We start from the raw sequence: 13,559 nt of genomic DNA, 5'->3' as shown, positions 1-13,559 counted from the left end.
CAGGTCGCCCCGGAAATTACATGGATGTGAAGTGACACCTCCGTGACTTTTCAAATGAGACAAGGGGTGGCTTCTGGGTGGAGGAGACGGGGAACGCTTTGCCCCCAATATTGAACGTTCATAACCAGGAGTTAGATTTTAAATGAAACCACGGGAGAGCTCGGTGACTCAGGAGACGTGGGTTTCGAGGTCCTGGTGAAGATGTAATTACAGCCAGCGTCTCCAGATGCTGGGGACAAGTGACATCCATTAATTCATCTTTGTCGGCGTCGGGGTTCCTGGGGGTGGCCCCAATTTCTGGACGGAGGACGCGTAGAGGAGGAGAGGTCATGGAATCGCTATGATTTAAGGCCCCCGCCCTCCCCTCCAGGGCTCCGACAGTCACGTCCTCATCTCTGTGACCCCGCGGGGAGGAAGAAACGAAGGCTGCCCGCCCGCCAGGGATGTGGGAGCCCAAGGGATTGCCCGAGTTCCCCGCTGGGCCCTTTCCTCTGTGCCATGGTGACTTCTCAGAACCTGCCCGGATGGGTGGGCATTGGGGAAGGGACAGGACGGATTACAGGGGACAGCGGCCCCTGGCATTTTGGAGGTGGTCGCGGCTCAGGATGGGGTACCTCGAAGATAGGAAGGTGCGTGTGGGTGGGGATGCAGGCGGGGGGCGAGGGGCACGGCTCCAAGGAATCTGGGGCAGGGATTCAGGCCCAAAAGCCATCCAGCAGCCCATCCCCAGGAGCACGTGGCTGGGGAACACCCCGAGGTAGCCCCGGGGAGCACTGGGCCCCCTCAGAGAACGGGGGAGCCCTGGGGACACGGATAGACTCTGAAAAGGCAACAGCATGGAATAAGGCTGTGGCAAGTAAGTTACGGTGGCGCGGGAGGGTCAGGGATGGTTTGACCTTGACCTCAGGGTCCGCTGGCTTAGCCGGGCTGCACCGCCACGACCGGACGGAGCTGGGGCAACTGGTTGTTTGGGTCACTTTTACTTCTTTTTCCTCTTCCTTTTTTGAACATGTATTTTTTTTCTTTTGCACAATTTGGTTGTTTTTGTTTGTTTGTTTTTGTTTTTTTACAGTGGGTACCAATCCATAAAAAGGTGTTTTGGCCCCGGATCAGTAAAACACAAGCTTCTTCAGGAGGGCTTGATGTTTCGAGGCTGCAGCTGACGATCTGAGCATTTCTCAAGGATTTAGTCAGTTTTTACTTTTGCTTGATCACGAGTCACGCTCATCCCAGCTGCAGGGACTCCGTGCACCAGAACGCACACAGCGATCCCCGCGTGCCGAGCCGGGGGAAACTTCACGGTCCATCTCCCGGCTGCCGCCGCCGTTCTGTTACCCGCGAAACGCAGACACGAGACTCATGTGTCTAGTTTGTCTGAGACCCCACATTCTGTTCTTCCTTCCCTCCCTCCTCTTCCCTGCCTCCTCTTCTCTCCTTTTTTTTTTCCCCTCCCTGATAAACGACACTGCATTTTTGTTAAGTCGCTGCTGGCCTGCACGTATCTTCTGTCATTTCTATAATTAGTGCTTGTGACCCATCCCTGCCGTATTCCTTTGTAGGAAACCCTGTTTCTCACAAGTGGGCTTTGGCGAATCTTCTCAGTGTTTCTAAACTAATGTATTTGTTTTCCCTTAAGCTCACTAAAGTTTGGTTTCTCACAGCACAGAGGGCCTGCATCAGTACTTGAACTCAGCAGTTCTGTTTCTCTCTTTTGTGCAGACCATTAAAAAAGTTTTTGTGTACATATAATGTATTTTTCTTGAAGTCTAGTCAGTTTACAAGGCTGTGTCAATTTCTGGTGTCCAGCATAATGCTTCCGTCATAAATGAACATCCAAATATTTCTTTTTACATTTTGTTATCATAAGTTATTACAATATATTGAATATAGTTCCCTGTGCTCTACAGTAGGACCTTGTTGTTTATCTGCTTTATATACAGTAGTGTGTATCTTCTAATCCCAAACTCCTAATTTATCCTTCCCTCCTCCCCCCTCCGGTAACTATGTTTTCTGTCTGTGAGTCTGTTTCTGTTTTGTAAATAAGTTCATTTCTATCGTATTTTACATTCCACATATAAGTGATATCATATGATATTTGTCTTTCTCTGTCTGACTTCACTTTGTGTGATAATCTCCAAGTCCATCCATGTGGCTGCAAATGGCAATATTTTATCATTTCTCATGGCTGAGTAGTATTCCGTTGTATGAATGTACCACTTCTGCTTTATCCAGTCATCTGCTGATACGCACTTAGATTGCTTCCATGCTTTGTCTACTGTACACAGTGCTGCTGTGAACATGGGGGTGAAGACCCTGCTCTCAGTTCTTCTGCATACACACCCGGAATTGGGACTGCTGGATCACGAGGTGATTCTATGTTTAATTTTTGACGCCTGTTTCCTGTAGCAGCTGCACCATTTACATTCCCACCAACAGGGCACAGGGGTGCTGGTTGCCCCACATCCTCGCTGACACTTGTTCTTCTCCACGTTTTAAAAATAGTAGCCAAAATTAAACTTACAAGCTTTTTCACAGCAAAGGGAACAATAAGCAAAACAAAATGATAACTTATAGAATGGGAGAAAATATTTGCAAAAGATGCAACTGACAAGGGCTTCAGCTCCAGCATATATAAACAATTCTTACAGCTTAATAAGAAAAAAACAAACCCAATCCAAAATGGGCAGGAGACCTAAACAAGCAATTCTCTAAGGAAGACATACAAATGTTCAATAAACACATGAAAAAAGGCTCAATATCACTAAATATCAGACAAATGCAAATCAAAGCTACAATGAGGTATCACCTCACACCAGTCAGAATGCCCGTCGTTCAAAAGTCCACAAACAACAAATGCTGGAGAGGCTGTGGAGAGAAGGGGTCCCTCCTACACTGCTAGTGGGAATGCAGTTTGGTGAAGCCTCTGTGGAAAACACTATGGAGATCCCTCAAATAGTAGGAATACACTTATTATGTGATCCAGGAATCCTGCTCCTGGGCACATATCCAGAAGGAACCCTACTTCAAAATGACACCAGCACCCCAGTGTTCATGGCAGCACTGTTTACAAGAGCCAAGACATGGAAGCAGCCTAAATGTCCATCAAGAGATGACTGGATGAAGAAGAGGTGGTACGTTTATACAATGGAATATTACTCTGCCATAAAAAAGAATAAAATAATGCCATTTGCAGCAACATGGATGGACCTGGAGAATGTCATTCTATGTGAAGCAAGCCAGAAAGAGAAAGAAAATGACCATATGAGATCGCTCCCATGTGGAACCTAAAAAGAAAAAATCCATAAATACGAAACAGAAACAGACTCATGGACATAGAAAACAAACTTGTGCTTGCCAAGGGGGCGGGGGGTCGGAAGGGACAGACTGGGATTTCAAAATGTAGAATAAATAAACAACATTGTACTGTATAGCACAGGGAAATATGCTCAAGATCTTGTATTAGATCACAGTGGAAAAGAATATGAAAATGAATATATTTATGTTCGTGTATGACTGAAGCACTGTGCTGTGCAGTAGAAATTGACACAACATTGTAAATGGACTATAACTCAATTAAAAAAAAGAAAAGAAAAATAGGAGCTATTGGATGGGTATGCCCAGTTCCTTCTTACTCTTACTTTTTCTTGTCTAGAAGTTTTCCCTGCATTCCCAAACACCTAGAATCTGCTCGGACCAGGAGCCCACATCGCTACCATCTTTGCTTTCTTCTCCTACCTTCGTGGTCCATATGGGTATTAACCCCCGGTTTATACAGAATACCCAGGTCTCTCCCAGGAGGAGGGTAAAATTACTATTGATACGCATTTGTTTTGGTGTTTGACTGGGGTCAGCAGATCTGAGAGTTTGGGGCAGAGACAGTGGTACCCACTGGTCCCTGCACCTCACACCCACGTTTCCCAGCATGCCTTGTGGGACAGGTCCAGTGTCACCGTGCAAACGTGAGGGGTGGGCAGCCCATATCAGTGACTGTGTCCTCCTGTGATAACTGAGGTCAGAGTTTACAGTGAAGGCATTGTCAGCTCAGACATCTACATTCCCACCGGAAACACGGTGAGGACAGATCATTCTTCGGGGGTGGGGGGCACAAAGTGTCTGAGATTCTGGCGTTGCAGTACAACCTAGGCTCCCCTGAGCAGTGTAGGTGAGGAAGACAGAGCTCTGGTTACCTTGTTTCACGCGTCGACCCCTTGCAGAACAAGCAGATAGTCTCAGCCTCATGGAACCCGGGGATGGGAGAACCATGCCTGCGAGCTCAAATTTAGGTTCTCCCCAAATGAATCCTGCCGACAGGATGGTCCCTTACAGCCAGCCAGAGGGAGGAGCCCAGAGACCTGCCACCTGATTCTGCAAAGAAGATGAATTCTTTGTCGTGCTCTTTCTAAAGCAGAGTAAATCGGAGCGGATTTGAAAATCAAGACGGTTGAGGCTCTTTGGGATTTTCCATCTGGGTGGCACATGCAGGAAAGAGGCAGTCTGTGGAGTTTGGAACGTTCCGGCCTGATTCTTCCTCTGTCCTAGGACTCGATAATTCATATCCAGCCACAGCGGATGTTTCCTGAATGGAGCACGTTTGAGTTTATCAAAGGAAAACAGGATTCACGACACCTTGGGGTTTTCATACTGAGTTATCAAATATGGTTGGGAAGTAACCAAAAAAGGTCTCATAAAAGTAATTCTAGTTAAATCCAATTTCTAATAAAACACGCCTGCTTTCCATGCTAGAAACACGTTCTTTTGTTTACCTCTGCTGACACGTTAAAACTTTATAAATTTCCTTTCTCTTACTCACACGTCCGTATCTATCCTGGGCTGTCCTTTTCTTGAAGTTCAAAACCAAAGTCGAAGAAAGTTGGTTCCGGGAGAGGACACCTGGAGGACATGTCTGCATTCCGACATCCGCCTCTCTCACCCAAAGGAAGCAGCACGGCCAGCCTGATTTGTTACCACCTGCAAATCAGAAATTCCAATATTGCTAAGCAAACTGGAACAGATGAGCTTGGCTCCATAGGCCAAAACCATAAAAAGTCCAAGCATTTATTAAGCTGAAAGACCCAGTCAGAATCTCCCAAGAGTGGCTCTTGTGTCAGTTAAAATGCAGAGTTCGAGATCTTTAAGCTCAAATTTTTGGTTCAAAAAAAAAAAAAAATACATGCACTTCATGTTCATAGCAGCATTATTAAAACCACCAAGACATGGAAGCAACTTAAATGTCCTTCAGCAGAAGAATGAAGAAAGGAGATGTGGTGTATGTATACAATGGAATACTACTCAACCATGAAAAAGAATAAAAGAATGCCATTTGCAGCAACATGGATGGACCTGGAGGGAGCATTATGCTGAGTGATATAAATCAGACAGAGAAATACAAATACTGTGTGGTATCACTTATACGTGAAATCTAAACAGATACAACAAACGAGTGAATATAACAAAACAGAAGCAGACTCACAGATGCAGAGAACAAGTTGGTGGGGACCAGTGGGGGCAGGGAAGGGGGAAGGACAATGACGGTAGGGGAGTCAGAGGGACAAACTATGTACAGAATAAATAAGCTGGCAGGATACATTGTACAACACGGGGAACACAAGCCAATATTTTATAATAACTATAAATGGAGTATAACCTTTAAGAAGAAATTGTGAATCACTATGCTGTACACATGAAACTAATATGATACTGTAAATCAACACTATCTCAATCAAAAAGTAAATAAAAACTTCTGAAAGAGTGACCTTTTCCTTTCCCAAACAGACAGCTGCTGATGGAACGTTCCGGGAGTTGCGCCCCGATATGCCAGGTGAACAGGGGAACCCCTGGCCGGCGTGATGACAAGTCAGAACCAAGATGAAGTTTCCAGCGTCAATTAGGTACCGGGGTTTTCTACACGGGTTTAACTACCTGGAAAGATGCCTCATCTCCTTGTTTTCCTGTCGTGCCCAGATTCATGCGGGCCCTCAGTGGGGACCTTCTCATTCCCATGATATCATGAGGAAGGAGGTGTCTGCTTGGGGCGCTTCAGTTCCGTCCTGGGTGCCTGCAAACTCGGAGCCATTCGCAGCACAGCTCCGGGGAAAGGAACGCGGCGTCTGCCCCACCTCATTTGCAACCAAAACAAGGCCCCAAATTGCCTACTGGAAGTTCCCCGAGTGTCAGTTTGGTGCAGGCGTGTACTTGTTTGGAGAATTCTAAAGGAAATTAGTTGAAAGAACGGGAAAAAAAGAAAAAAAAAAAAAAAACCCTTAAGATCCCCCAGACGGCTCTCTGAAACACAGAATCTGATTTGCAAGGGTTGGGGATCTGCTCAGGGCAGCGAGGAGGCCGGATTCGATAGTGCTGAATATTATGTGGGCAAAAAAGAATATTTAAATTTACCAGATAGGAGCGCACGTGTGAAGGGTACTCCGGGGAATTAATGAAACCCAACCGACCAGGTCAAAAGAAAAAAAAAAATCAACCACTTTCCTAGAGACTCTGTGTACTCCGAGGGAAGCAGGAATCTCGGGGGAGGGCAGAGCTCGGTGTTGGAGCACATGCTTAGCGTGCACCAGGTCCTGGGTTCGAGCCAGTACCTCGGTGACAGTAAATAAATAACCCTAATTACCACCACCTCCCACCCCACCAGCAAAAGCAAACAAACCAACAAACATTTAGGGAATTAGAAATCTCGTAAAAATACGGCTTGCATCATTCAGTAAGAAGAAATATTGCGTCACTTTGTTTCCATAATTCAGACAAATGGGGCTGCATTTGGGCACAGAAACCAGAATTTCAGAACTCCTGCCCTAAAGCGAAAAACTCCCAACTGACACAGTAAACAATCTTCTGGTTCCTGGGAGAAAAGAGGTGGGAAGGGGGAAGTTTGGGAGTTTTAGATTTGCTAATGTTAACTACTATATTAAAAACAGATTAAAAAAAAACTTCTTCTGTACAGCACAGAGAAGTATATTCAGTATCTTGTAATAACCTTTAATGAAAACGAATATGAAAATATGAAAATCAGTATCTGCACGTATGTGCGTGACTGGGGACAGTGTGCACCAGGAAGCGACACGTTGTAAGTGACGGTAGTTCAATAAAAACAACAAAAAACTGCCTACACACCTTGGTTACTCATTTCTAGAGTCTGCCTTGCCCAAACTGTCTATACACTCGGGTACACGGCTTGCCAAGTTTCTCGAAAACCATGCAGGGATCTGCGTTCGTGTCAGGAGACCACTATCCCCTTGAGCACGGCGCCCCCCGGCTCCCTCCCAGGATGTCGCAAAGTCTGTTTCTATTTGGGAGCCACGCTCACCGCCAAGGCAGCGCTAACCTGCAAATGAAGCCGGAGTCCGGTCCCACGGCCCCGGCGGCGGCCCGGGGCGCTCCGTGCCCCCCACAGACGCTCCTGACCCAGCGCCGGGGCCCAGCGCGGTGCTGCGGGTCGGAGGACGCGGCCATGGCCGTGGGCGAGGGGAGGGGGAGGGCGGGGCGAGGAGGCGGGGGTGCTGACTGGCCGGGCCCGGCCCTGACCCCACGCCCGGCCCCGCCCTGCCCTGACCCTACGCCAGCTCCACACGGCCCTGACCCCACGCCCCAGCACGCCCAGTCGTGACCCCCACGCCTGACTCCTCTCAGCCGTGACCCGACCCCCGGGCCTGCCAGCCCTAACCCACGCCCGCCCAACCCTGACCCCACGCCGGATCATGACCCAACAACCGTGCCCGCCCAGCCCTGACCCCACGCCCAGCCTCCCTTGAACCCACGCCCGCCCGCCGCCAGCCGTCACCCTATATCATGCCCTGACCCCACGCACGGCCCTGACCCCACGCCCGACCCCGCCCATCGTTGACCCCACGCTTGGTCATGACCCCACGCCCGGCCCCGCCCAGCCCTGACCCCACGCCCAGGAAGGACATGACCCCACGCCCGGCCCCGCCCAGCCTTGACCCCACGACCGGCTCTGAACCCGTACGCAACGGCCCTGCCCAGCCGTGACCCCAAGCCAGGACCCACCCCAGCCCTAAACACCATGCCCTGCTCTGCCCCCACGCCCGGGTCCTGCCCAACATGACACACGCCAGGTCCCACGCAGGCCCTGACCACACGCCCGGCCCCGCCCAGCCGTGACCCCACTGCCAGGTCCTGACCCACGCCAGGCCCTGACCTCACGCCGGCCCCGCCCATCCGTGACCCCAAGACCGGCCCCGCCCAATCCGTGACCGCATTCCCGACCCCTGACCCCCACGCCCCGACCTGTACAGACGTGACCCCACGCCAGGCCCTGACCCCACGCACGGCCCTGACCCACGCCCGGCCACACCAGCTGTGACCCCACGCTCTCCCAACCCTGACCCCACTACTGGCACACTCCCAGCCGTGACCCACGCAGGCCCTGACCCCACGCACGCCCCTGAACTACACGCCGCCCTGCCCAGCCTTGACCCCACGCCAGGCACCGCCCATCCGTGACCCCACGCCCAGCCCCGCCCATCTATGGACCCCTCGCACGGCCCTGACCCCATGCCGACCTGGCCGTGACCCCCACTTCAGGCCCTGACCTCACGCCCGGCCCCGCCCAGCCTTGACCCACGCCAGGGACCGCTCCCATTCCGTGACCCCACGCCCGGCCCCGCCCATCTCTGACCTCACGCCCGGTCCTGGACCCTAACTCACGGACCTGCCCAGCCGTGACCCCACGCAGGCCCTGACCCCAGGCCCCGCCCTGACCCCACGCCCACGCCCGATGGTGCGTCTCACGGCACATCTGGGCTCGGGCGGGCCCGGAGCCACGCGGCCCGGCCGGGGGCAGGGTCGCTAGAGGCCGGACACCTGTGTGGCGCGGACCCCGGGGGCCTCCCTGTGGGCGGCGGCGCACCCGGGGCCTGCAGCCGGGCCCCACGGCCGCGCGTAGCGCGCGCCTGTCGCCGGGCGTGAGGACGACAAAGCCGAGGCGCTGGGAGCGAGGTGGAGGGGATGTCGGGGGAACCCTGGGGAGGAGCAGGTGTGCTGGTGACGCGCGGAGGCTCAGGTGTGCTCAGCGGTGCGCCAGCCCCTTCCCTCCCAAGCCCCGTTTCTCCTCCAGCTGCTCTTTCCTAGGGATGTTAGTGTCTTACTGTGAAGACGCCAGGTTGCTCCTGGTAACACGTCCTGATGCACGAGTCTCTCTTCCCGTCTCTCTTCCCTCCTCTCTTGTCTTCAATCACCCCCGCCCCAGACATACAGACAGACACACAGGGGTGCACCCAGACTGCTGTATCTTACTGATTCCTGTTTCTTTCTTTCTTTCTTTTTTTTATCATGCTGACATCCCTCACTCCTGGAGCCTCTCCATAAGCAGGCTCTCCGTGAATATTTGCTGAATGATCGCATCAATGTGTGATTGACACGGTCACCTCTGTAGCTCAGAAGACCTGGCTGACGATCCTTGTGCATTTCGGGCTGTCTCCCAAACACGAAGAGGAAGAAGAATGTGGATAAGCCAGTGCCCCCCATCCCGGGGAGAAAATGGCCCGAGGAGTCTTATTTCAGCATATAAATGGAATGGGACTCACGCAGGCGAGTGACCCCCCTGGACGCCAGCCCGAGGGGACATCCTGCCCTGCGTTCACGCCAGTGGGGTGGTCGAGGGTTGAGTTTGCACTCAGCTCCACGGGAGAGCGGGGCAGGAAAGTAAGAGTGAAAAGAAACCTCTGGGTTCCGCCTGCAGGCGCGTGGTGTCAGAGCCGCGGCGGGCAGGGCGGGAACCGAGACGGGGCCTCCTGCTGCAGCAGACAGCAGCCTTGTCCCACCCGTGTTCATGGGCCCCCTCCATCCACGTGTCCAAATGCACACCCGCTGGCCTGAAAATGCGTGGGTTTTACCGCCCCCCTCCCTCCCCGGGGGAAGGACAGCTGTCAGGAGTCCCCTCCTGCCACCCCAGCCCTGTGACTTCCCGCCCGTCCATCCGCGGGCACCAGACCCTCGCCTCAGGCTTCGCTCCAGAGGGTCCTCGCCACACACAGGTGCCCAGACAGGGAGGCGTTCTCTCTCACCGCCGGGAGCAGAGGTCGGCCTGAGGAAGCCGCGTCCCCGGAGAAGCGGGTCCCCCCAGGCTCGAGGATGGTGGTGCACTCTGTCAGCGCGCAGTCTCAGAGCCGTAAAAACGCCACGCCGCCCACCCAGGTCGCACACACCTGTCCCAGGTGACAGACACAGAGCAGGTCGCCCTGCCCGTAAGGCTGATGACGCACATGGTCAGCGGTTGCCGGGAGGGAGGGACACGTGGAGCACAGAGGAATTTTCTTATTTTTAAAGGCTTAATATATATATATATATATATATATTTGTAGATTAGCCAGTTTTCTTTCTTTTTTCATTATTCAGCTATATTAGGTAGAATTGTTACAATTTGCACATAATACAACATATTGCATGTAAATACGCACACACAATATACTGCAATACACATTTTTTTAGTTTACATGTAGGTACGGCTCATTATCTCTAAGAACATTGTAGAGTATTCGCTTTTTAAACGTACAGAGTTATCAAAGGAATCAAGCCAACCACAAAGTAAGAATCAACAGAACGCGGTAATCCAGTCAGAAAGGACAGTCACTTTTTTTTTAAAGAACAGTTTCAGGGTCACAGCCGAACTGAAGGGAGGGTACAGAGATGCCCCTCATATCCCCTGCCCCCCACTTACACAGACTCAATATCCGCCCCCACTAGAGATAATCGTTGTAATTGGCGAACCTAAATTGACACATTGTAATCACCCAACGTCCACTTTACTCGAATTAGGGTCCCTCCTGGATTTGCACAGTTCATGGGTTTGGATACACGTCACATATCATTATCGCTTCCTACAAAGAGGGCAGTGAAGCCGTTCCGTATGCCACGAACACGGTGGATACACGTCATCATCCACGAGTCCAAACCCGCGGCCCGCACAACACCAAGATGAGCCCCAAGGGAACAGTGGACATCCGTGAATACTAATGTGTCGATTTTGTCTCAGCAGTGGTAACAAATGTACCCGATACAGTGCAGGTAACACGGGGAGCTGCAGTGAACTCTGCACTGCTCGGTTTTTCTGTAAACTTGAAACTGCCCAGTGTGTTCATGATATTAAAAAATAAAAAGCAAAACACAGTCATTGCTAGGCTCTGTGAGCTCCATGAAGGACAGGAACGGGGGGGCTTCGCTGGGACGGAGTCCCGGGCAGATGGACGTAAAGTCTCAAGGAGGAATCAGGCGTCCACAAGGGGCAGGAGGGCTGGGAGGGGGAGTTCGAGGCCGGGACCCTGAACCCCGTGCAGACACGCAGACACGGGGTTTCCGGGAGCCGGGCCCCAGGAGGCGCAGCTGTGAATCCCACCCTGTGAGCTGCCTCGCCCGTCACCTCTTGGCCCCCTTCCCTCACCCGTAAGGACGCAGGAGACAAACGGCAAACGGGCTGCCTCCCTGGGCAGAGAGCGCTGTGTTTGTTCAGAAGGATTGTGAATTAGCCTCCAGCCTCAGCGGAGGTGACACTGAGGTCAAGCTCCCGTCCGGGGGGCCCTCTGGTCCCTAAACAACATGACTACACACGCTGAAGCCAGGTCACCGATCGATTTTCCCCACCACGAGCTTGCACCGACGGAATTTAACTAACTGAACGGCGAAACAAAAGAAAAAGCTCATCGCCAACCCAGGTCGCCCCGGAAATTACACGGATGTGAAGTGACACCTCCGTGACTTTTCAAATGAGACAAGGGGTGGCTTCTGGGTGGAGGAGACGGGGAACGCTTTGCCCCCAATATTGAACGTTCATAACCAGGAGTTAGATTTTAAACGAAACCACGGGAGAGCTCGGTGACTCAGGAGACGTGGGTTTCGAGGTCCTGGTGAAGATGTAATTACAGCCAGCGTCTCCAGATGCTGGGGACAAGTGACATCCATTAATTCATCTTTGTCGGCATCGGGGTTCCTGGGGGTGGCCCCAATTTCTGGACGGAGGATGCGTAGAGGAGGAGAGGTCATGGAATCGCTATGAATTAAGGCCCCCACCATCCCCTCCAGGGCTCCGACAGTCACGTCCTCATCTCTGTGACCCCGCGGGGAGGAAGAAACGAAGGCTGCCCGCCCGCCAGGGATGTGGGAGCCCAAGGGATTGCCCGAGTTCCCCGCTGGGCCCTTTCCTCTGTGCCATGGTGACTTCTCAGAACCTGCCCGGATGGGTGGGCATTGGGGAAGGGACAGGACGGATTACAGGGGACAGCGGCCCCTGGCATTTTGGAGGTGGTCGCGGCTCAGGATGGGGTACCTCGAAGATAGGAAGGTGCGTGTGGGTGGGGATGCAGGCGGGGGGCGAGGGGCACGGCTCCAAGGAATCTGGGGCAGGGATTCAGGCCCAAAAGCCATCCAGCAGCCCATCCCCAGGAGCACGTGGCTGGGGAACACCCCGAGGTAGCCCCGGGGAGCACTGGGCCCCCTCAGAGAACGGGGGAGCCCTGGGGACACGGATAGACTCTGAAAAGGCAACAGCATGGAATAAGGCTGTGGCAAGTAAGTTACGGTGGCGCGGGAGGGTCAGGGATGGTTTGACCTTGACCTCATGGTCCGCTGGCTTAGCCGGGCTGCACCGCCACGACCGGACGGAGCTGGGGCAACTGGTTGTTTGGGTCACTTTTACTTCTTTTTCCTCTTCCTTTTTTGAACATGTATTTTTTTTCTTTTGCACAATTTGGTTGTTTTGTTGTTTGTTTGTTTTTGTTTTTTTACAGTGGGTACCAATCCATAAAAAGGTGTTTTGGCCCCGGATCAGTAAAACACAAGCTTCTTCAGGAGGGCTTGATGTTTCGAGGCTGCAGCTGACGATCTGAGCATTTCTCAAGGATTTAGTCAGTTTTTACTTTTGCTTGATCACGAGTCACGCTCATCCCAGCTGCAGGGACTCCGTGCACCAGAACGCACACAGCGATCCCCGCGTGCCGAGCCGGGGGAAACTTCACGGTCCATCTCCCGGCTGCCGCCGCCGTTCTGTTACCCGCGAAACGCAGACACGAGACTCATGTGTCTAGTTTGTCTGAGACCCCACATTCTGTTCTTCCTTCCCTCCCTCCTCTTCCCTGCCTCCTCTTCTCTCCTTTTTTTTTTCCCCTCCCTGATAAACGACACTGCATTTTGTTAAGTCGCTGCTGGCCTGCACGTATCTTCTGTCATTTCTATAATTAGTGCTTGTGACCCATCCCTGCCGTATTCCTTTGTAGGAAACCCTGTTTCTCACAAGTGGGCTTTGGCGAATCTTCTCAGTGTTTCTAAACTAATGTATTTGTTTTCCCTTAAGCTCACTAAAGTTTGGTTTCTCACAGCACAGAGGGCCTGCATCAGTACTTGAACTCAGCAGTTCTGTTTCTCTCTTTTGTGCAGACCATTAAAAAAGTTTTTGTGTACATATAATGTATTTTTCTTGAAGTCTAGTCAGTTTACAAGGCTGTGTCAATTTCTGGTGTCCAGCATAATGCTTCCGTCATAAATGAACATCCAAATATTTCTTTTTACATTTTGTTATCATAAGTTATTACAATATATTG

At 52.0% G+C, this 13,559-nt stretch overlaps 1 protein-coding gene across 1 annotated transcript in view; it reads right to left on the bottom strand.

Annotated features, from left to right (window-relative positions):
* LOC106731049 overlaps positions 1-13,559 on the bottom strand; it is a 93,458-nt gene that overhangs the window by 61,835 nt on the left and 18,064 nt on the right. The window lies entirely within an intron of this gene.

Source organism: Camelus ferus, chromosome X, assembly GCF_009834535.1.
Source record: "Camelus ferus isolate YT-003-E chromosome X, BCGSAC_Cfer_1.0, whole genome shotgun sequence".
In the NCBI taxonomy this organism is placed as follows: domain Eukaryota; kingdom Metazoa; phylum Chordata; class Mammalia; order Artiodactyla; family Camelidae; genus Camelus; species Camelus ferus.
The sequence above is the reverse complement of the archived record's forward strand: the minus strand, read 5'-3'. Positions and strand labels throughout refer to the sequence as shown.